General features: G+C 42.6%; 1 protein-coding gene across 3 annotated transcripts in view; it reads right to left on the bottom strand.

The window, feature by feature from the left end:
- Positions 1–1,511, bottom strand: part of EXOC1 (exocyst complex component 1) — a 66,922-nt gene extending 65,411 nt beyond the window's left edge. For 2 of the 3 annotated variants that reach the window (XM_028100691.2, XM_028100688.2), the window contains exon 1: positions 1,387–1,511. The gene's annotated coding sequence lies outside the window, so the exon portion shown is untranslated. Of the gene's footprint in view, positions 1–1,206; positions 1,323–1,386 lie in introns of those variants that run through there. The other variant, XM_028100689.2, reaches the window with a different exon arrangement.
- Positions 1,512–21,953: the final 20,442 nt, after the last annotated feature.

A 21,953-nucleotide genomic window follows, 5' to 3' on the forward strand; every position in this document is an offset into this window, starting at 1 on the left:
CATAGCTTTCATCACCACATGCCCCTGCTCAACATTTTCCTAAGTTTCCCAAATACAGATCTTCCAGTCCAAGCCCTCTTCTAGGTGCAGTCTTTGCATCTTTGCTTAGTTGCTTTTCCATGCAGGGAATATCATCTTTCCAAACCCTAATTACACTTCACTGTTTATGAGAATTGATTCAATAATGATCTTAATCCAAACTGATCTCTCCTCTCAATTGCTAGAGCACTTTTTGTATTTCCCACATAATCAAGCACTTGCTGTCCAATTGGTTATCATAAGCTTGTAGACCTCAAGAACTCCCTTGAGAGAGAGAGAGAGAGAGAGAGGAGAAGATGCTCCAGCATAGTTCTGTGTTCTTTCTTAGCAGGTACTGAGCAAATACCTCTTGAGATAACCTGAACTGAATAGTAAAAACTGGTCAAATGAAGAACAGTGGCCAACCTTTACCACACAGTCCCTCTTCGGTCGAAAGCAACAGTGAGTGTATGGGAAGTGTAAAGCAAGAGAGGACTGGTTATACCTCATAAAGGAGTTAGGCATAATGGAAAGCACTATGTGACCCTTATTCATTCAGCAAATACTGATGCCTACTAAGTGCCATGCACTATTCTACGTTAGAGGTGAATATGACAGGCATGTTCAGGAAGACAAGAACATCGTGCCTCAGTGGCATTTACATTCTAAGAGTTGAGTCTTTACTTTTGTGTAAGTCAGTGAATAAATCAGAGATAAATAGAGATCCTTTAAAACTATTTTCCAGGTTTAAGAATCCATGTCTGACCACGTTCCAGAAGTAGTCAGCCACTGTTTTCTGTACTGGTTCTTGTTACCTTAAACTCAGTTGGACCATTACCCTGCGTGACAAAGAGCTTGTCATTGTGAGAGTCCGCGTGGGTTGGGCCCTATATGCTATCGAGGCAACTCAGCAAGTGGAGCATTGTCATCCACAAGAGAAAACTGTGCACAGAGACAGGGGAATGCGCTTCAGAGATCTAGAAGAAAATGTGGATTTAGACAAAGAAGAAGGCACTGTCACGCCCTCCTCTCCTGGTCCACGCCAAAGAGCAAATGACCAGGGCCGTTTTGCACAAATGAAATCTGGTTCTTATGGGTGAAACGGGGAAGGGACGCGTCAGAATTGGTCTCCCAGCCCCTAGAACAACGAGGAATTGGTGGACGCTCCCAGCGTCCTCTGCGCCTTACCCAGACAGGCGGGGAAAGGAAGGGAGGCCAGGCGGCGGAGAGACAGGTACCCGACCCCGGACGCGGAGCCAGCAGCCAAGCTGGGAAGCTGGGAAGATGCCCCTTCACCTTGGCGCCCGCCTGTCTGCTAATCTGTCCACCGCCGCCGGAACTACTGGGCAGCCACGACCCAAGGCTTACCGCAAGGCCGGACCGAGCCCGGCTGTGCCGAGGCGGGTACTCCAAGACAGAGACCGGACAAGGCCGGAACGGCCACCGCTAGTAGGATGAGCTCAATTGAGCCGTTCAGCCACCACTTCCCATTTCCGGGCACGTGACAGACTCCACGCCGGAAGTCGACCCCGTAGAAAAGGAAGGAGAGGAGGTGATGGGCGTGGCGAAGCGGGCTAGGTCTCGCTGGAGGGGCGTGTCAAGGACAGGCAGGGGCGGGGCCTCTGTCGCTCGAAGACTGACTTGGCACCCGGGAATTTGGTGTTGCGTGCTATTACTTTCTTTAGAAGAGTCATTTATTGAGATATTTTCCGCAATTTCATTTAAGAAGCTATCCGATTTCGGCACCAGGGCGGCTCAGAAGGTTAAACATCTGCCTTCCGCTCAGGTCATGATCCTAGGTTCTGGGATCGAGCCCCACTTTGGGCTCTTGGCTCAGCGGGGAGCCTGCTTCTCCCTCTCCTGCCTCTCCCCCTTGCTCATGTTATGTCTCTCTGTATATCTCTCTCTCTCAAAAAAAGAAGCTATCCGATTAAGTGTTTTCTTTTTTTGTATATGTAAAGGTCTGTTAGCCCTAGGTCCTTGCTACTCTAGCATGGGGAGTTTAAATGACTTAAATCAGAATTTCTGAGGGGCGGGACTCAGACTTCAGTACTCTCAATATCTTCCGAGAAGATCCTAAAATGCAGCTCAGGTTGAGAACCATTGATGTAGTGACCTTGACAGCCAAAGTGTGGTCCTCAGACCAGATGCTGGGCATCAGGGGGTGCTTTTTAGATACTGCAGACTCGCTGGCTCACTTCAGATCTATTGAATCCGAACCGGCATCTTAACAAAATGACGCCTATGCACATTTAAGTTTGAGAAGCACAGATGATGCCGAGGTTGCTGGTTGCAAAACAGATAATTCATATTCCATATTCTTGTCGCTGGTTTTATGCCATGTACCTTCACCCAAGTGCAGAGGTGATTCAGACACAAATCTTACCCTGACAAGTTCACAGGTTGGTAGGTACAAATACATATAAAATAAGATACAAAATAAGGGACCAAAGAGATGTACAGGTCAGATAAGTGTGCTGGGAATTCAAAGGTGTGCTCAACTTGCTCCTGCTCAACAGAGCCCTTTGCAGACGTTCTGCAGGGATCCATTCAAGTGTGCATTCATTTATTTGACAAACGGTGCCACTTCTATACTAGGCATTGTGTCAGGTGCTGGAGATACAAAGGCAGGGATCCCATTCAGAAGAGGGCACACTCTCATTGGGGAAAGAGAATGAAATACAGGGATAAATTATAGTTTGGTGAGGTGTATCCCAACAACAAAGGTAGACAAAAGAGACTACCACGGGACTGCAAAAGAAGAAGTGACTCATTTTGTCAGGGATGGAAGAGAAAAATAAGCTCTGTAAAGTATTTCAGTGTTTATCTGAATATATAATTTGTTGGAAAAAATCAGAATTAATAAGGACCTATTTGCTACTGAGATTAATATGCTCTAGTTAATGCTATTCGGAATGCTTTTCAATTTCATTAAATGATCTTCCTTTTAAGAGCAGGATCTGTACCTAGTCCTATCTTTAAAAAGACCCATTTGGCCCTTTGTGCTCAGTACTAGAACTCTTACTGTCGACACATTTATGTGACAATTGCATGTGCTATTTTGTCCTATTATGCTCTTTTTTTCTTTTTAGCAACTGTATGTTTGTGGCCCTCTTCAAAGCTGTGAAGTGAACAGCATTTCAGAAGTCTGGACTTCTTCCTTAAACTCCAGATTTGTGTATAGACCGCCTCCCCAACATTTCCACTTGCATGTCTCGTCAGGCATCTCAACCTTATAGGTCCAAAATTAAATTCTTCTCTCACCTCTCCCCTCTTGGGTTTCCCCAGAGTAGAGGCTGAAACAAAGTCTTATGTGCAGTAGTTTATTTGGGACTTTGACCCCAGGGAGCAAGAGTAAGAGAAGGGGGAGGAAAAGTAAAATAAGGAAGTGGGAGAGGCAATATAATGATGTTTTATTTCGTTGGTCATCACCACATTTGAATGCTTTCTTGATCTCTTAAGACCTTCTGAGAAGTTTCATGAGATGTCTCAAAACTGCCCACTAAAGGCAAGAACGAAGCCCAAGGTGACCAAGTAATAGAGTTTCAAGTTCACTGAATTCCATGCTGTGTATTCTGGTGGAAATATCCCTCCACCCAACCCCTGGAGAACTAATTATTATTATCTAGCAAACCCCAAATTTGAGAGTCAGGAAACATAAATCTATAAGTGAGTCACAGATAAGATGGGCCAATCCTTCTCCAGTTCCTAGGTTTCTGGAGCCATGTCTTTAACCGTTCAGGGATACTCTTTATTGGTTGGTTTTGAGCATTTACCACATCTTGTAGGACAACACCTCAATCCCAAGCAGGCACATTAACTGGGTTTGTAGCAAGCTACTCTGTTAACTGGGTTTGTAGCAAGCCACTCCACTATTTTTATGAGCCTGGCTGCTTCTACATGATGAGGAATATTTCAATATCAGTGGATTCCATGGTGATGTGTATAATTGTCACTTTGTGGTTGGTTTGGTTTTTGGCTGTGAAATGGATTCCTTGGTTGAGATAATGTTGGTCACAAATGTTATACTTCCGGTGATCATGGATGTTCGCAGAGTCACTCCAGGCAAGACAGAAAAACCTAGACATCTGTAAAGATTTCTTTTCAGGCCACTTCTCTCTCCTTATAAAGCAATCTAGGAAGAATACTCCTCCAAGCTCTGCCAGCTGGGAAGATTCCCCTTCACCTTTGTTCTTTAGATCCAACCCTGTGGGGAGCTATAGCGCAACAGCGGTCCAGTTTTGCCTGCCTACCAACCTAATATGTCAACTCATCTGTGAACCAGGTTTAAATTTTTCACTCTGTGTTAGGTGGTCATGGGGACCTCACAAAAGGCCGTAGGAATGAGTTGATGAACAGATGTCTGTGCTGTAGAAGTAAGTGCCAGGAATTGGATCCACCCACAAGTTTACTTGTGTCTGCTGGATGTGCTCAGCCTCAATCCTATACCATTTCCATACTTCATACATTCCTGCTGTATCTGTGTGCTTATGACTTGATGGATCTGATCCTATGCAGCCCATGATAAATAGCTCTAGTTTTCCCAGTGACTAGTTCTCTGCCTCAGAAGGCATGGCCTTGCAGAACATGAGGGACCTGTACTGCAACTCTCTTACTGGGAGCTTTCCAGAAATGTCAAAGTGATTTTTATCTATCATAGATCCCTCTAGCACCATTAGATCTGCTCAAACAAATGACCTGAGCGTTAAGTAACTTGCATTAGAACCCTTGTGGGAGCATATCCAAGTGATGGGTACTTGGTTTCACAAGTTCATTCCAACATCCTGACTTCTGAGAAACACATTGTAGTGGTGGTTCTTTAGTCTCATGTGATAAATTCATTCTTTTTTTTTTAAAGATTTTATTTATTTATTTATTTATTTATTTATTTATTTATTTGAGAGAAAGAGAGCACACAAGCAGCTGGAGGCACAGAGGGAGAGGGAGAAACAGACTCACTGCTGAGCAGGGAGCCCGATGAGGGGCTTGATCCCAGGACCCTGGCCTCATGACCTGAGCCGAAGGCAGACGCTTAATTGACTGAGCCACCTAGGCACCTCGATAAATTCATTCTAACATTCCTGTTTCTGTCTTCTGATTCCTTTTTCAATACTCATTCAGAATTATTCTAACATCTCATTTAGCACAGGCCATCATCATATCCAAACTTTAAGTAGATATCAAGGTTTTGTATTAGAACTGACTCTAGATGTCATTGCCAAAACATTAAATCCAGAATCACAGGCGAATGGCCCCAGGATATAAATTCTCCCCCGGACAGCCTTATAACCTGATCCCTCTGGTTTAACACTCTAAATGTTCACTCTCACAGATATTCCCCTGGTTCATATTGGTATGTTGTAGCAGTCTTGAAATTCCTTATCAGTTAGTCTCGTTCAGTAGCCCATACCAGGGGTGATTTTGACACGTAAGGGACATTTAGTAATGGCTGGAAACACTTTTGGTCATCATTGTCAGAGGGGTTCTACTAGAATGTAGTGGTAGATGCCAGGGATGCTATAAACAACCTACAATACATAGGACAGCCCTCCACAACAAAGAATTATCCAGCCCAAATATCACAAGTGCTGAGTTTGAGAAATCCTGGTCTAATTAACCTTAGGGCAAGGATTGCAATCCCCCACATAGGTTGTGCTGAGATCTGACTGTGGTTATAGGCTTGAGGTAATGAGAGTAATAGGGGTGGGTATTGAGGGAAATAAGATTAAATTAGGAGGCGCTTGCCTCAGATATATTTTTTTGCAGAATTTCTGGACAAGGAGAGGTTGCTTTCCTTTATCAGGAGGAAAGAGACTGTTGGCACAGAGGATAACAAAAAATCTGAAGGCATAGGAGTATAAGGCATGTCTACACAAATGTCCCCATTCTGGATCTCAAGATCCCATTATTTTCCTATTAGGGACCTGGCTTTGACATGGGTGATGTTTCAAGGCTGTGGATTCAGACTTCTTTGTAGCTCTGCCACCCTTATGATTATATGTTGGAGCTGATTTTTAGCAGTCTGCTCTGTGGCTACACAGCCCTAGAGGCCTTATAGCTTTCACAATGTGCCATGATTGATTGAACACAGCCTGTCATTTTCTTTTGTTAAGACCTCCAAAGCAGTTAACAGACATCAGCCCATCTTATAATTATTATTGCTGCCATAATGCTGAAGTACCATACGTACCATGTAATGCAATGGTTCATCTTCTGTCTGCCCCTCATTCTAATCTATTAGAGTTGAGAGTCTTGGTAATTGTGACGTTACTATATGCCAGGGGTTATCACCACTTGTGATTTACCGCCAACCACTTACTACCAGCAGGGGTCCTTTCTGTCTTGTGATCAGTGTTGTAGGATCCAAAATCCCATATTGAAGGTTTCCTTTCTAGAGCCAGTTTTAGTGCCCAGGGTTCCCCTGAAAGCAGAGCCCAAGATGAAGGCTTACATGCTTGTAGTTTATTTGAGAATATGAATTCAGGGAACAGAATGAGGGCACAAGGGAAATAAAATAGGGGAGAAAAACCAATACAAGAGTACTTTATTGAGGTGACCTATGCCATGGGCCACTTTGATTGATCTTATGGTACTGGTTGATGCCTGCACAGAATTGGTCACTGCCCAACACTTAGAATAGGAGGTGAAGCTGGAAGCATTTAAAGTGATGCATGAAAGTCTTCCTGCAATCCTTCTTGAAGGATTTAAAGTGATTCATGAAAGACACAGCTTCTCCCTCAGTTTTGTCTATTTGGGTTAATGGTATCTCTCTCTTCTCTCTCTCTCTCTCTCTCTCATTCCACATCCAATCTTTCAAGAAATCTTATCCTTCAAAGTGTTACGGAACCTGGACTGGATCGCCCAATGGAAGAACCAAGCGGCATTTGGAGATCTTGGAGGATAGGAGGCTTATTTAATGCTGGTGGGGTCAGAGGAGAGTGATCTCCAAAGGTCTGAGCCCAGAGTACACACAAAGGGGGTAATTTAAACACTTTTACTTCCATATCTGTGGCACTTTTGCGCGCAGGTGGGGCTGGAGGGAAAACCCGGAACGGCTCTAGGGCCGGGACTGGGATTCCCTTGCTGGCTCGGTAGGCCACCTTAGAACACAAATTTCCCTTATCATTCCCCCCTTTGATGGCCCTTAAAACACCTAGTTTAGAGGGCATCATTTTCATTCTCTAAGGGGCGATAGTGAGTAAGGAGCAACTGGAGTCTGATCTTAGCAATTTGAGCAGTGATAAACCTAGTAAGGGCATTAAGAATACAAGGACCAAATGCTACTATGAGAGGGGCATTAGGAGGGGGCCAATAGAGGGCGTGAACCAAGGGAACCACTGTGAGAGGGAATCCCACCAAGTTGTCTGCTGGTGTGCTTCCCACTGGCAATGTACTCGTTCCTGTAATTGGTCAGAGTTTCTTGGACCACCCCCGACACATTAGCTTAGAAACAACATTCCTCCTGTAAGAAGAGGCAGAGCCCCTCTTGCAAGGCCCCGCGCCTGTTTTGGAGGACCACTGAGGCCAGTGAATCAAGTTGGCGCTGCAGGGCCAGGGCCGACTGAGTGAGGGTGGAAAAATTGTCTGTGAGTTGTTGAGTTAACCCCTGGTACTGAACCTGTGACATCCCCACGCTGGTGGTGCTGAGGGCAGCACCTGAAGCAGCCAGTAGGGTCACGAGAAGAGGGATGGCCTTGGGGGAGCGCCGGGGGCAGCTAGGAGGTCTCCATATAAGTGGGGCGTCTCTCCCAGGGAGGACTGAAAGATCGAGTAAGAGACTGACAAGCGTGCATGATTGATTGTGCGGGGTGATGCAGATGTATAGACCTTGATCACAAGCCAGAAAAGTGTTGTTAGGCGCACAGACCTGACTGTGGCCCATGACGGGAGAGGAAGAGTTTCCATACAGCGGTACTGGAGCCAGAAAGGGATAATCTGAGGTCCCCGGTGCCGAGGTGGGAGGTGACACGGTCGATTGGTTGAGGATGATACCTAGGCAATGGACGGGACTGGGGTTCATACAGATCCAGCAGTCAGACGTTAGGGGTGGATTTGAGTGGTTAAGCGCTTGGTGGTAGGCGTTAATCACACCTAACAGTTGCGCTATAGATACTTGCAGCATGTGGATGGGGGACCCAGGGATATGCCAAGGCGAGTTAGTTTCTGTCTGACTCTGGGGGTTTGACTGCAAGGCTTGGGGTGAACACGGACTTAATCATAAACTTGGCCATGGGGTCGGTCCCTATAGGGTGATACTGGCCCAACAGGAGGAAAGAACCCGGTCCCCCTCAGTCTGAGTTTATTCCCTCAAGGCCTATGAGGTCCTCCTCTTGGGGTTCTTCCTTGTAGTGGCCGGGCTTCTGAGCCTTTCCCCAGTTGGGACATTCGTTTTTCCAATGCCCTTTCTCCTTACAGTAGGCACATTGATCCCTTGCCAAGGGGGTTCTGGGTCTCCCTCCTTTCAGTGGCTGGGGTCTCCCAGCCTTTGTGTCATCCTTTTCTTTCAGGGCGGTGGCGAGGAGGCTTTTTTTTTTTTTTTTTTCATCTTTTTGCCAAGGGTCCCGTTCGGCTGTGACCTCTCTGTTCATGTATACCTTATTGGTAATCTCTATTAGCTGGGTGATGTTTATCCTGGTGAAACCCTCTAGTTTCTGAAGTTTTTTCTGATGTCTAGGGTGGCCTGAGCCACAAAGGAGGTGTTTACCATCTGTTGTCTTTCCTGTGCCTCAGGGTCAAATGGAGTGTATGTCCTGTAGACTTTACATAATCTCTCCGTAGTAGTCCCCAGGGGAGTCCCCCGGTGGTTGAGTGACCGAGGATACCTTAGTCATGTTCATGGGTTTCTTAGCTCCTGCCCGGATTCCCTGGAGGAGGGCCTCCTGGTACCTGCAGATGTGGGCCTTTCCCTCAGTTGTGGTGAAGTCCCATGCTGGGCGCTCTTCTGGTGCGGCCGTATTAGCCCAGGCAGCAGAGTCAATGACTCCCACTGGTGCATGCTCTTCCAGGTACTGCCGTGCACCTTCCATTATTCTCCCCCTTTTCTTTCTGTTAAACAGGGTGCGGAGTAACTGTTGGCAGTCTTCCCAGGTTGACCGATGAGTCTGGAAGAGGGATTCCATGAGGTCTACCATAGCCTGTGGTTTCTTAGAGTAGGATGGAGTGTTATGTTTCCAGTTGAGGAGGTCGGTGTTGGAGAAGGGCTGATAATACATCATGGAACGGCTGGGTTGGACCGTCCAGTCTTCTTCGTGTCTCTCGGGTTCCCACGTCTCTCCTACTGGCATTTGGAGGGTGCTTGCACCCAGCCTGGGATGCAGCCTGGCTTCTGGTCCTGGAAAAGTGGATCCTTTGGGCCTGGGGGTGCTGGTGAAACTGTTGGCGGTGGAGTGTCTGGAGCTGAAGGGCCAGGTGTAGACAGTCTTGGGGGTGCATACGATGGGGGCAGGATCGGTTCATCCTTGGGATCTCCGGCTAGGATTTGTGGAGATTGGGGCTTTTGCCAATCTTCTTTAGGTCACTTGGATGAGGCGATTAAGACCCTGGACTGTCCCTGCCTATTGCAAGCAAATCGCACCCAGGGGGTAAGAGTCTGGGCAATTCCTAGCCAGGAGTCAATGAACGGAAACTGGTCATTGTCTCTAGAACCGTAGGTTTACTCTGCCCTGACCCCATGGTGTTGTTCCTGTGTGTGGTGATGCAGAGACAGACAAGAGGGGGTGGGTACCTCCTGTGGTGAGGAGACCAATCAGATGCCCATCTGGCTGTGTCCTGAAGGAGCCTGGGTGAGATTTAGCCGTAGGGGTCTCAGCGTTGTGACTTACAATCAAAAACTATTCCGATGCTGCCATAGACCGTATGGTTTTCACCACGGAATTGCAGATGGGCCCACTCAGACTCCGTAGGCTTTTGGGGACCTTACGGGTGCCCGCCTGTGGAGTCACAGAATCAGTCCGCTTGAGCAAGCCAGGTCGGACTGCACATTCACTCACACATTCACTCCAGAAGTTATTACATTCCCTCCCTGTGAGATCTCTAAGATGTCTCTGGGAGGAGATCAGGCTCCCCTTCCACCCCGACAGTGGGCCTGTCTGGGTCCTGGGGCCCCAGGCCTTACCGGAATCCAACGTCAGGACCGGGTCCTCACCTGCCAAGTCTCCTCCAGTCGGGCAGGAACAGTAGAGCGGGGCAGGCCCGAGGTGACCCGGACGGGAGACTGCCAAAAATTAGGCAGGGTGCACCTTCTCTGATACGATCCCGATCCCTCGTTCTGTCACTGCCCCGCCATTGCCCCCAAACCGGTGGCAACGATGGGCCAGCGCGGTTGGGTTTCCCAGTCAGGGAACCAAATGTTAGGGAACCTGGACTGGATCACCCAACGGAAGAACCAAGCAGCACTCAGAGATCTTGGAAGATAAGAGCTTTATTTAATGCCGGTGGGCTCAGAGGAGAGTGATCTCCAAAGGTCTGAGCCCTGGCACAAACAAAGGGGGTAATTTATACTTTTTTTTTTTTTTTTTTACCATATATATGTATATATATACTTTCACGCAGGTGTGGCAGGCAGGGCAGGAGGGAAAACCTGGAACGGCCCTGGGGCTGGGACTGGGAGTCCCTTGCTGGGTTGGTTGGCCACCTTAGAACACAGATTTCCCTCAACAAAAGTACATCCAGAATCTGACCACTTTTCACCATCTCCATGGTTACCCTTTCCTTGATTATTGCCAGTATCATGTCTCTCCTGAATTACTGCTGCCCAAACTGTCTCTTACAGCCCCCTATGCTCTGCTTTTCTACCCTTGTCTCCTCACAGTCCATTCTTAACACAGCCTCCAGAGTGATCCTTTTAAAAAAGATAAGTCAAATTATGTTACCATTTGCTCGGAATCATCCAGTAGCTCTAAAAGTCATACAATGGGGCGCCTGGGTGGCTCAGTCGTTAGGCGTCTGCCTTCGGCTTAGGTCATGATCCCAGGGTCCTGGGATCGAGCCCCACATCGGGCTCCCTGCTCCATGGGAAGCCTGCTTCTCCCTCTCCCACTCCCCCTGCTTGTGTTCCCTCTCTCGCTGTGTCTCTCTCTGTCAAATAAATAAATAAAATCTTTAAAAATAAAATAAAATAAAATAAAATAAAATAAAAGTCATACAATGACCTACAAGGCTCTACACAATTTGCTCCTTTCTCTACCCACCAAGACTTCATCTTCCACTACTCTGCTTGATCACTCTAGTCTAGTTCATTAGACCTCCTTGTTGTTCCATGAAAAATCCAGACAAACTCCATTCAAAATCCAGGCAAATTGGACCTTGGCACTTGCCTTTCCTTCTGCTTGGAATGATTTTCCATTAAATATCTGCATGGCTCACAACTGCATCTTTTTCAAGTGTTTGCTCAAATGTTATCTCGGTGAGGGGTCCCATGATAGCCCTATTTAAAGTAGTATCCCAGGGGTGCCTGGCTGGCTCAGTCAGTAGAGCACGTGACACCTAATCTTAGGGTTGTGAGTTCAAACCCCACATTGGGTATAGAGATTACTTAAAAAAATAAAAATAAAAATAATGAAAAATAAAATAAATGTCCCAACTTAGCATTCTTTATCTTCCATTTTTGCTTTGTTTTTCTCTTCATGGTTCTTATTACATTCTGGAATACTATGACATTACATCCCAACGTATATGGTATTTGTCTACTTGCTCTTTCTCTTTCTCTAGAATGAAGCTTTATGAGGGCAAGGACTTTTATCTGTTTTGTTCACAGATGTATTCTCAGTTCCTGGAACTCATACCAATGCACTTATCATGTTCTATATACTATTCTCGCTCTCTCTCTCTTTTTTTTAAGATTTTATTTATTTATTTGAGAGAGAGAGACACGCGAGAGAGGGAACACAAGCAGGCAGAGTGGGAGAGGGAGAAGCAGGCCTCCTGCTGAGCAAGGAGCCCAATGTGGGGCTCGATCCCAGGACCCTGGGATCATGACCTGAGGTGAAGGCAGATGCTAAACAGCTGAGCCACCCAGGCGCCCCTGTTCTATATACTATTCTAAGCACTTTACATGTATTAACTAATTTAGTTTTCACTACAATCCTGTGAGGTAAGAATCTTTATGATCCTCACTTTAAAGACTAGAAAATGGAGGCACAGATTAATTATTTAGCCCGAGAATGCATAGTAAGCACATAGTAGTATTTTAATGACTATCTCTTTATGTTACTATAGTCCTCTGCAACACAAAATGGTGGATATATATCATCACTGGGTCATGCGGAACTGGGTTTAAGTCTGGTCTTTACACTTAACAACTGGGCCACCCAGGTGCCCTCGATGTTTTCTAATAAGTTTTTTTTTTTAAAGATTTTATTTATTTATTTGACAGAGGGAGACAGCGAGAGAGGGAACACAAGCAGGGGGAGTGGGAGAGAGAGAAGCAGGCTTCCCGCTGAGCAGGGAGCCCGATGCGGGGCTCGGTCATGACCTGAGCCGAAGGCAGATGCTTAACGACTGAGCCACCCAGGTGCCCTCTAATAAGTTTTTTAAAATAGGGGAATCTGGGAAGGTAGATGCTTAACCGATTGAGCCACCAAGATGCCCCAATCGTCATTATTCTTACTGATGTTTTCTTTTAATAAGATTTTTTAAAATAGGGGCACCTGCTCAGTGGGGAGCCTGCTTCTCCCTCTCCCACTCTTTCTGAGTTCCCTCTCTCACTGTCTCTCTCACTGTCAAATAAATAAATAAAATCTTTAAAAAAATTTATCTTTTTTTAAAGATTATTTATTTGAGAGAAAGAATGAGAGATAGAGAGCACGAGAGGGAAGAGGGTCAGAGGGAGAGGCAGACTCCCCACTGAGCAGGGAGCCCGATGTGGGACTCGATCCCGGGACTCCAGGATCATGACCTGAGCCAAAGGCAGTCGCTCAACCAACTGAGCCACCCAGGCGCCCCTAAAAAAAGATAAATTTAAAAAAGATTTTTTAAAATAGAGAATTAGATGATTAAAAATATTACATAAGATTAAAAAATGTATCTCTTTGAGCACCCATACATATAATATCTGGGAAACAATTATGTTAATAAATAATTTCCTGGCTCAGACTTTCCCAAGAAGGGAAAAGTGGCTGCTGTTATATCATGAATAAGCTACTCTCAGAGGCTGTGGAAACAAGTGGCTGAAGTGTCCATAACTTCTCTTTTATCAGGACTTGGCTCCGCTTACTCAGGAACTGAGAGTTTCCAAGTTTCTTTCACAATCAGCCTTCAGTGGTAACATGTTAATGGACTTCCAAGATCATAGGCTTATTTGCCATTTGCTTAAGGATAAAAAAAATGTGTATCATTTGCAAATGGGAAGTATGACAACAATCAATCATGTAAATATCTTTAAATTTTAGGTCTCTTTATTATAAAAATAAATCTGGTTGTCAGAATAAAATCTCACTTTTATATTTATAAAATGTCCTTGGGGGCAGGCACTGTATTATGTACCATGAGGAACCCAAAGATGAACAGTTTTTATCATGTCTCCAAAGACTTTGGAATGAAAACTGATGACCATTGGGCATATCTACCCTGTGAGGTTATTACTTTCTCACCGATGCAATGCCTTGATATGAACTTAATTAAATTTATTTTACTTTACTTAATTTAAAATAAAAAAATAAATTTTAATTAGTAGTATATGGGGTGCCTGGATGGCTCAGTTGGTTAAGTGTCTGACTCTTGATTTTGGCTCAGGTCATGATCTCATGGTCATGGGATCGAGCCCTGTGTCAGGCTCCACAATGAGCATGGAGCCTGCTTGAGATTCTCTCTCTGCCTCTCCCTCTGCCCACCCCACTCCCTGCTTTTGCGCATTCTCTCTCTCTCTCAAAAAAAAAATTTTTTTTAGGTAGTATATTATTGTACGACCTGAATAACTCCCCCTGAGAGAGATTTCCAGAGCCCAGGCAGGCAGAATGCATACTGTGCTACCATTCATCCTTCCAATATCCATCTAGATGAGGAAACAAAGCCAGAATGGCTCAGTCTTCTGAGAGAAGAAGGTGAGCAAGAGAAGTAACATGAGGGGTTTGTTAGATTATGGAATTGGTCTCTATTACTCCCCTGTATTCCTATTACACATTTACATTCCTGACGATCTCATGGTGAGTGGAGTATACTTCACTGTACTTTGACTTTGGGCTTGGTCTGGTGACTTGCTTTGACCAGTGGTTTGCTAGTGGACATTATATAAGGAGAACTTTGAAATGTGCTTGCACAATTGGACTTGCCCTTTTTAAAAAAATTTCAAAAATTTCTTGTCTTTGACCATAAGAAAAAAAAGTTTGGGTAGTCATTGGTCCAAGGAGGAAGAGACATGTGGAGCAAATCTGAACTCAGTCTGAAGCTTGGAGGCCACCTCAGCCCAGTTCAGACAGGCCTAGCCTAGATCAGCCATATTTCAGTAAATCCTAAAGATACATGAGCAAAAGCTGAATACTTGTTGTTTTTAAGGCATTCCAATTTGTAGTTGTTTGTTATATGGCATTATTGTGAAAATAGCTATTACCAACTGCTGCTCAGAACGTTGTCAAGAGTAGAGTGTGTGCTAGGTAATCTCCATGCGTGCAGATGAGGGTTTACGGAGGAGGGAGCTCTCCCCCACTGCTGCAGAAATCAGCTGGGTGATCCAAAATTCCCCTTTAGATGTGGTGCTCTTGTGTAGTGTGCAACCTGAATGCCTATATGGGTGATTCTGCTGGTCTTGGTAACTAGGTTCTGGGAATTTCAAACTGCTTACAGTGGCTAGGGTAAAAAGGAGTACAAGAAAACATATTTAAGAACAGAATATAGAGAAATAGGACATTTTGGCTTGCAGAGGAATTAAACTAAAAACAAGTTGGAAAAAACACAGAAAAGGCAAAGGGAAGAGAGAAAAAACACAAAATAATGTAATATGATGAGGTTTTCAATGAGTACTTAAAGAGTCAGACTTCCTTTATAAGGATTACATGTCAAGAAAATAAATACATATATCTTGAGTGCCTCCTGTGTATAGTCCAAAAGTGATAAGATACTATCTTTATTCTCTCTATAAAGACATCACTCCAATGCAGGAAGTGGTCACTTTGCTAACCACAGTCTGAACTCCTTACCTGAGAAGAAAACATGTGAGCTATATGGATTGGTTTTTATTAGTTGGAAAGGGCAACGTAAGACTTGGCATGGAATATATGAGATTTTTCTAGCATACCGTCATTTGAACTGCCTGTTTTGATTAAAAGGTGTACTCAAGGTTGTACTCAACTAGAGGGCATTTCCATTTTCAATGCAACTAGATAACTAGGTAACTTGGTTTCAGGGAGTGAGACACCACTAACTCATTTTTCCACATTTTGATGCTGTTTGTATATGACGGCCTTGTTCATCTTTTAGCTACTTCATAGAAATCAACTCACATACAGTTGATCAAAAATCAACTCTCTGATATAAAAAAATTTATTTTGGAAAAAATTTAGCCTTCCTGAGCAAATGTAAAGATAGTACAGGGAGCTCCACACTTCTTGTCCAGCTTCTCCCAATGCTAACATCTCACACAACCATAGTACAATTACCAAAACTAAGAAATTAACCTTAGGATAATATCACTAACTAAAATTTTAGATCTTATTCAGATTTTGCCAGTTTTTCCACCAATATCCCTTTTCTGTTTCAGGATACATTCTAAGATCCTATAATGCATTGGGTTGTCATATCCCCTTAAGCCTCCTCCATATGTTTATCAGTGTTATTATGGGTTGAATTTGTGTCCCCCCCTTGTACCCTAAATTCATTTGTTGAAGCCCTAAACCCCAGCACCTCAGAATGTGACTTTATTTGGAGATAGGGTCCTTTTAGAGGTAATCAAGTTAAAATGAGTTCATTAGGAAGGGACTTAATCTAATATGACTATTGTTCTCATGAAAAGAGGAAATGTGGACCCAGATGTGTACAGAGGGAAGATGATATGGAGACAGGAGAAGGTGGCCATCCACAACCCAAGGAGAGAAGCCTGGAACAGATCCTTCCCTCACAGCTCTCAGAAGTAACCCATCCTGCTAACTTCCAACTTCTAGCTTGATCTCCAGAACTGTGAGATAATACATTTCTGCTGCTTCTCCCATTTTGTAGTACTCTGTTATGGCAACCCTAGCAAATACACTCAGTCTTTCCTTATCTTTCAGGACCTTGACACTTTGGAAGAGTGTTGTGTAGAATGACTCTTAATTTGGATTTGTCTGATGTTTTCTCATGGTTAGAAGAAGGTTATGGATTTTGGGGAAGAATACTACAAAAGTGATGTGCCTTTCTCTGTGCATCATGTCATGGGGCACACAACATTGATACGTCCCCTTACTGCTGGTGATATTAACCTTGATCCCCTGGTTAAGGGGGTGTCTATCAGGTATCTGCCACTGTAAAGTTACTATTTCCCCCCTTTTTAGTCAACAAATATTTTAAGGGAAACACTCTGAGGCTATGAAAACATCCTATTTCTCTTTACACTTTCACTCGCTAATTTTAGCATTCATCTGTTGATCTTGCCTGTAACAGTTATTACTGTGTGGTGTTTTACTGGTGATTTTCTATTTCTCTCATTTTTCTGCGTTTATTAATTTCCTTCATTCCTTCTGCTTTTATTATTTGGAATTGTACTGTAAGGAAGAGTTTTCCCTTCTCCCCTCACTCACTCATTTCCATCAGTATGTGCTCATCTTTACTTTATTCTTTTTTTTTATATTTATTCTTTGGGTTGTGTTCCAATACTTCCATTATTAGTTTTGCTCAAATTGTTCCAGCCCTGGCCATTGGGAGTTATTTCAAGTTGTCTCCTGAGTCTTTTCTCCTCATCCATTTTTTTTTTTTTTTTTGAGTACTTCCTCATCCTCTGGCACAAGATGTTCTGGACTTATCTAGTATTTTCCCTGCCTGGCCCCTTCTCAAGGAATTCTGGTTCCTTTTATAGGACAATGGTATTTCGAAATGATCTTCAATCTTTGTTTCAGGACAATAGATGAAGGTACTTTTAAATGTTTTATTATGAAAATTTTAAATGTACAAAAAAGTAGAGAGACTGGTATAATAAACTCCCATGGATTCATCATTCAGTTTCGATAATGACTATGCCAATCCTATTTTTTATTGTCTTCCATTTTTTCCTCCCTGGAGTATTTGAAAATAAATCCCTGCTTCATGACATATTACCAATAAATATCCCAGTATCTAACTATCTTATCTAGTGTATAAGGATTTTTTAATAAAACGAACACACCACATTCTTATCATACTTAACAAAATTAACAACCCATTCCTCGATATCTAATACTCTATAAGTTCATATTTCCCTATTTCAAAACTATCTTTTTATACTTGGTGTATTCAAATCAGGGTCCAAACCAGGTCCACATGTAGTATTTGGACACTATATTTCTTTTTTTTTAAATTTTTTTAAAGATTTTATTTATTTATTTGAGAGAGAGAATGAGAGAGAGAGCACATGAGAGGGGGGAGGGTCAGAGGGAGAAGCAGACTCTCTGCCGAGCAGGGAGCCCAATGCGGGACTCGATCCAGGGACTCCAGGATCATGACCTGAGCCGAAGGCAGTCGCTTAACCAACTGAGCCACCCAGGTGCCCTGGACACTATATTTCTTAAGTCTCTTTTATGAAATAAGATAATAGTAAACAGTGCTCCTACCCACCCTCCATGCTTTAAAAAATTGATTTGTTAGGGAAACTGAGTCACTGGTGCTGTAGAATTTCACATTCTGTATTTGGGTGTCATTTAGCTCATTCCTTCATTCTCCATATTTCCTGTGGCTAGAACCTAGAAGATGGATTAGATTCAGGTGAGACTCCTTCATTGGTGATGCCATGTACTTACTTCATCGCCTCATGAGTACTTTAGGTTGGCTGACCCACTTCTAGTGATACTAAGATGGCTCATTGGGTTCAAGTGGTGTCAGCCTGGATCCCTTCATTATAAAGTTCCCCGTAAACTTTCCCCTAATAGTTTTAGCATTCACTGATAATTGTTGCCTAAATCCATTATTTCATTAGAGATTGCAAAACGGCAACTTTCTAGTTCTATCATTCCTCCTGTACTTATTATTTGGAATTCTTCTTTAAATCTTCCCTGGAATACAGTTCTTACAGAAAAGGCAAGATACATGCTTGAATCTTTCTTTTATCTACCAATCTTCAGATATTCCAATGATGATAAATGAGATTTTTAATATTATGAAATTCATGGACTTATATATATATTTGCTGTGTTTCATTCTATTATAGTCATTTTCTTTGTTACGCTTAGATTTCTCCATCCTAGGCCGGTGGGAGCTACTTCAAATTGGCTCCTTTGTCCTTTGACTGATCCCAATAGACTTTGATAGCTTCCTTTCTTCCTGGTGTATGAGGATGTCCCATGTTCATCTTGTACATTTTCTGCCCCAGACGTAGAATCAGTAATTTTTTTAAGCAATCTGCATCCTTTTCAGTAAAGAATAGCATTTATAGACAACTCTTGAAAGCTAAGATGCTCATTGCTCATGATGTCTTTGCTTCAAGGTCTTGGTGGACAAATCTAGAAAATACATGCTTATTTTTTAAAAGACGAGTTTCTATTAATATTTTCAGTTAAATTCCTCCTTCAGGATTTTAATTTCTTTGATTTCATTCTTATGTATTCTCTCTCTTAAGCTTGAAATCTGTTTCTAATGACATTAACATGATAACATATGCTTTATCTTACAATACTCAATACTCTCATAATTGTTTCAAAATAACATTACCAATATTACGAGTAACAAACTTCAGAATATGGTTTAGAGTCAGTGGATTTTGACAAGCATACAGTCATGTGACTACCACCATAATTAAGATATTTCTGAATATGCAAATGGGCCATGGCCAGACTACATGCAGGAATAGAACTCTGACCCACAACCTGCAGCAATCAGCTTAGGAAGCAACCTAGTAGGTGCAATAACCAGTCCAGGAAGTCAAACTACTATCTGTAACAATCAGCCTAGAAAGTCAAATAGCCTGGTCCAAGTGGCCTGGACTTGATTAATAATTGACAACTTCCTTAATTTTGGTCCCCACTTCTAACTTAGGACCTACAGGAGAAAGCCAAATATGTGTCTTTAACGAATCACCTAGGATAACCTGCTTCTAGTGAGCCCACCTGCAGCTTTCCATGCTAACAGCCTCCACTCAGGGCATACCTGGCGCCTTCACTATTTCCCACTTTGTACTGCTGCACAGTACTGTATTGTGTGTGTGTGCACCACGGTTTATTCCATTCAACCTCTAACGATGATTAGTTGAGCTATTTGAAATATTTTGCTCTTGTAAACAGTGTCACATGCCTGTGCATGTGTCATTCTGTATCTTTGCTAAAATATCTTTGGGATAGAGTCCTAGGAAAAAATTAAATTGCTCGGCCAAAGAGTAAATGTATATGTAGTTTTGCAAGACATTGTCAAATTCCTCTCCTATAGGATTTGTACCCTTTTGCATTTCCAACAGCAATGAATGAGAGAGCCTGTTTTCCCAGTGAAATATTGTTAAAGTTTTGGATTTTTGCCCACCTAATAGGTGAGAAACAGGATCATACTGTAGATTTAATTTAAATTTCTCTTATTATGGGCAAGGTCAATCATCTTTTCATATGTTTAAGTGTCATTTGCAATTCTTAATGAAATGTCTGTTCATATTATTTTCTAATTTTTTAGCAAATTGCACTGTTGGTCTTTTTTAAAAAGATTTCTTTATTTTAGGGGGCGCCTGGGTGGCTCAGTCATTGGGCGTCTGCCTTCGGCTCAGGTCATGGTCCCAGGGTCCTGGATTGAGCCCCACATCGGGCTCCCTGCTCAGCGGGAAGCCTGCTTCTCCCTCTCTCACTCCCCCTGCTTGTGTTCCTTCTCTCGCTGTGTCTGTCAAATAAATAAACAAAATCTTTAAGAAAAAAAGATTTATTTATTTTAGAGAGAGAGAGAGTAGGGGGCGCAGAGGGAGAGAAACTTAAGCAGACTCAGCACTGAGCATGAAGCTGGATGTGGGGCTCAATCCCATGACCCTGAGATCATGACCTGAGCTGATACCAAGTCAGATGCTGAACCAACTGAGTCACCCAAGTGCCCTTGCATTGTTGGTCTTTTTAACCCTTCGAGTGTAGGAGAATTTCATTTATGAAAAATATTAGTATATTATTATAATTTGCATTTTTCCCAACTTTGTCATTTGTTAGTTGATTATTAATAGCAGTTTTTCATGCAAAGCCTTCTTATATTTATGTAGTTAATCACTTTTTTCTTTATTATTTCTGGATTTGAGTGATAGCTAGCAGTTTTTCTCAGTCTCGGTTTATAAAATAAAAATTCACTCATGTTTTCTTCTAGTAGACTTTTAATAGACTAAACATAGTCCTTTTTTTAAACAGCTTTATTGAGATTTAATTTACATACCATACAATTCACTCATTTAAACTATATAATTCAGGGGCACCTGGGTGGCTCAGTTGGTTAAGCGACTGCCTTCGGCTCAGGTCATAATCCCGGAGTCCCGGGATTGAGTCCCACATTGGGCTCCCTGCTCGGCAGGGAGTCTGCTTCTCCCTCTGACCCTACCCCCTCTTGGGCTCTCTCTCTCTCTCTCACTCTCTTTCTCTCTCAAATAAATAAAATATTTAAAAAAATAAAAATAAAGTATACAATTCAGTGACTTTTAGCATATTACATTATTACTTTTTTATTCATGGTAAAATATAAATAACATTAAATTTACCTTTCTGACCATCTTGTAAATGTACAATTTAGCAGTATTAATTACATGCTCAGTGTTGTACAGCCATGACCATCATCTATTTCAAACCTTTTTCTTCATCCCAAACAGAAACTCTGTAACCATTTAGCAGCAAACTCCCCATTTTTGCCTCCTTCCAGTCCCTGATAACCTCTTACCTACTTTCTGTTTCTGAATTTGCCTATTCTAGATATTTCATGTAAGTAGAATCATACAATATTTGTTCTTTTGTGTCTGATATTTCACTTAGCATATTTTCAACATTCATCCATATTGTAGTATGTATCAGAACATCATTGCTTTTTACAGCAGGAAAATATTCCACTGTATGGATAACTGCATTTAGTGTCTCCATTCATCTGTTTATGGATACCTGGGGTGTTTCCATCTTTTGACTTTTGTGAATAATGCTGCAAAGAACATTGCTGTGCAAACATCTATTCAAACCCCTGCTTTCAATTCCTTTGAGTATATACGTAGGAGTGGAATTTCTGGGTCATTTGGTGTTTAGCTTTTTGAAGAAACGTGAAACTGTTTTCTACAGTGACTGTGCCATTTTCCATTCCCACCAACAACATATAAGGGTTCCAATCCTCCACGTCTTGGATAATACTTGTTATTTTCTGGTTTTGTTTTTGTTTTTAAAGCCATCCTAGGAGGTGTGAAGTAGTATCTCATTGTGGCTTTAACTTGTATTTCCTTGTGACTAAAGATGTTGAGTATCTTTTCTTGTGCTTATTGTATATCTTTTTTGGAAAAATGTCTATTTGAGTCATTTTTTAATTGGGTTGTCTTTTTTGATACTGAGTTGTAGGAGTTATTTATATATTCTGGGTATTAAACTCTTAACAGGTATATGACTTGCAAATATTTTCTCCCACTCTGTAGGTTTGTTTTTCACTTTCTTGATAATGTCCTTTGATACAAAAGCAGTGTTGATGAAGTCCAATCTATTTTTTCTTTTGTTGCTCATACTTTTGACTTCATAAGAATCCATTGCCAAATCCAAGGTCCTGATGATTTACCACTATATTTTCTTGTAGTAATTTTATGGTGTCAGGTCTTATATTTAAGTCTTTAACCCATTTTAAGTTGATTTTTGTATATGGTGTAAGAC

The sequence above is a fragment of the Eumetopias jubatus genome, unplaced genomic scaffold (assembly GCF_037043125.1).
Source record: "Eumetopias jubatus isolate StellerSeaLion01/CBP00866 unplaced genomic scaffold, mEumJub1_p1.0 scaffold_2, whole genome shotgun sequence".
Taxonomy (NCBI): Eukaryota; Metazoa; Chordata; class Mammalia; order Carnivora; family Otariidae; genus Eumetopias; species Eumetopias jubatus.